General features: G+C 39.8%; 1 pseudogene; it reads left to right on the top strand.

Moving 5' to 3' along the window:
• Positions 1 to 2,185: 2,185 nt before the first annotated feature.
• On the top strand, positions 2,186 to 2,258 carry LOC136150994 (U6 spliceosomal RNA; annotated as a pseudogene).
• Positions 2,259 to 3,179: the final 921 nt, after the last annotated feature.

Here is a 3,179-nt window from a genome sequence, read left to right as displayed (position 1 = left end):
ATCAAATGTAAACTGCACACTGCATATAGGCCCAGAGTTCTGAGATGGTGGAATGAACCAACTAGACACTTAAAGAGACTCTCCAAGTGGATCAGAGACTAACTGCTCCTGGGTGCACTTGTTTCTGACGGCTCTGCTCAGACTCAGGATGACCCCACAGTCCCAAGGCTATTCTCCATACGAAATTGTGTATGGTAGGCCCCCTCCCATAATAAAACAGGTGTCAAAAAATTTGTCTCAAGTAAGGGGAGATAGGATTTCGCAGCAGGTGGAACTGGGTAAGGTAATAAATCGGGTAACTAAGTTTGTACAAGAAAGGGTGCCGTTCCCCCTTGGGGAACAGATTCATGAGTTTATGCTTGGTGACCAAGTATGGGTCAAAGATTGAAAACTTGATTCACTAGCCCCTCAGTGTTATTCTATACTGTTATTCTAACTACCTCTACTGCAGTTAAAGTTGCAGGTATTGCCCCTTGGATCCATCATACGAGGGTGAAGACAGCATACCATGCAGACCCAGAAAATGTTGAGTGGACTGCACAGAGGGACCCTGCTGACCCTCAAGAGACTAAGATCATCCTCAAGAAGAAGGAAAAGAAGATCCTGGACCAGCTTATGAGGATGAAGCTGCATAATCAACTCCTGCTGCTTGGTCTCATCAACGTGTACACTCCTATGCCAACTTCCACAATACCTCCAACTGCTGGGTATGTGGGGCTGTGCCTCTGTCTGTGATGGATGGACTTCCCTGGTGGCTATCACCGCTCTGCCAAGGAGATTTTAAACCACTCTGCTCTTTTCTGGGACACAATCATAATCTCTCCCTGCTCTCTGGGTGTAAGCCAGACCTGCAGTCAATAGACTCGGGTTATAGGGTTACATTTGATATAAATGCCAATGAAACAAAAGCCTAATCTACAAAAAGCCCCGGTAAATCTACCTTATTTACATGCTAGGTGGACATGATCTGTATTTCAATGGTATGAGTATATTGCTGCCTTATTTGTACCCTCTATAGGGACAACAGATATTATGATTAAAGTACAGGCTTTGACTAATTTCACAAAACAGGCCCCCCTAGATAGAACAAAAGTCATCCAAGCCTTAAATGAAGAGCAAATCCAAATGAGGAAAGCAGTAATTCAAAATAGAATGACTTTGGACATACTCACAGATGCTCAAGAAGGGACCTGTGCTATAATTAAGGTTGAATGTTGTGTATGCATTCCTGACTTATCTGGCAATGTATCAACTGCTTTAGATGACATGAAAAAACCAGGTAAAAGCAATGTCAAATGAAAACATTCCTTTCTGGACTTCGGTCCTATCTTGGGTGAAGGGCGATTGGTGGAAAACTATGTTTACCATCATTATAGCTGCCTTGATAGTTCTGCTTTGTGGACCCTGAATTTTACAATGTATTATGAACTTTGTAACCCAAAGGTTGATGTCATTCTCCCAAATTGGCAGTCAGAGAGCCAGGGTGCAATATATCCTTATGAATGATGCTCATAATACAAGTTAAGAGCATCAAGAGAGGGGAATGAAGGAGGAAACAGACAGAGCTGGACTCCATCTTAGGCCAGGCTGTGAACATTAGGCTACATGCATGGTCACCCTCCCAATGGAGTCTGAACTTTGTGCCTGGTGTCTATAGAAATGGCATACCAATGGGAAACCAGACCCCCTGATAAAAGAGCCTAAGGACTTGTACTTGGACTCTCCGTTGCCTAAAAGAATATGCTAATTATCTCTGTAACAGAACAAAGTGATAAATTCCATTATGTTTATCAGGATATGACCACAGGCCTATTGATAAATATCCACTGTTTATCTAGTCTTGTGACACATGAATCATGGGTTAACTTTGATCAGATCTCTCTTTTACCTTGTCCAGACTAGTTTCAAGGAATTTGGAGAGGTGTGTTTGAGCAAGCACACTTAGGGTATATAAGGTTTTCACACAAACTGCTTGGGATCCTTGGCTAAGAGGAGACTCTGCCTTGGGCCCACCGGTGTAATAAACTGCACTCCACTATCTGCATTGTCCTTCTGAGTGAGTTTGTTTCCTGGAACGCGTGGCTACAACATGAGTTTGAGTAAACTCCAGGAATTGGTGATGGACAAGGAGGCCTGGCGTGATGCAGTCCATGGGGTCACAAAGAGGTGGACACGACTGAGTGACTGAACTAAACATGAGATCAGCATGGCCCCTGCCCAAGGATGACATACAAATTCATGAAGCGTTCCATATCTTTAAAACAAACTTATGGTTACCAAGGACAAAGGTGGGGGAGGAGAAAGAATAAAGTATGAGGTTGGGATTAACATATACACGCTACTATATATGAAGTAGATAACCAACAAGGACCTACTGTGTAGCACAGAGAACTATAATCAATATAGTGCAATAATCATAAGGTAAAGACTCTGAAATACATACACACACACATATATACTCACACACATTGTATGTATAAGTGAATCACTGTGAACTACAATCAACATAGTGCAATAATCTATAAGGTAAAGAATCTGAAATACTCACACACACACACACATATATATATTCACACACATTGTATGTATAAATGAATCACTGTGAACTATAATCAATACAGTGCAATAATCTATAAGGTAAAGACTCTGAAATACTCACACACACACACATATATATATTCACACACATTGTATGTATAAATGAATCACTGTGAACTATAATCAATACAGTGCAATAATCTATAAGGTAAAGAATCTGAAATACTCACACACACACACACATATATATATTCACACACATTGTATGTATAAATGAATCACTGTGAACTATAATCAATACAGTGCAATAATCTATAAGGTAAAGACTCTGAAATACTCACACACACACACATATATATATTCACACACATTGTATGTATAAGTGAATCACTGTGAGCTATAATCAATCCAGTGCAATAATCTATAAGGTAAAGACTCTGAAATACACACACACACATATATATTCACACACATTGTATGTATAAGTGAATCACTGTGAACTAAAATCAATACAGTGCAATAATCTATAAGGTAAAGAATCTGAAATACTCACACACACACACACATATATATATTCACACACATTGTATGTATAAATGAATCACTGTGAACTATAATCAATACAGTGCAATAATCTATAA

Source organism: Muntiacus reevesi, chromosome 19 (assembly GCF_963930625.1).
Source record: "Muntiacus reevesi chromosome 19, mMunRee1.1, whole genome shotgun sequence".
In the NCBI taxonomy this organism is placed as follows: domain Eukaryota; kingdom Metazoa; phylum Chordata; class Mammalia; order Artiodactyla; family Cervidae; genus Muntiacus; species Muntiacus reevesi.
This window is presented reverse-complemented; position numbering and strand designations above follow the sequence as displayed.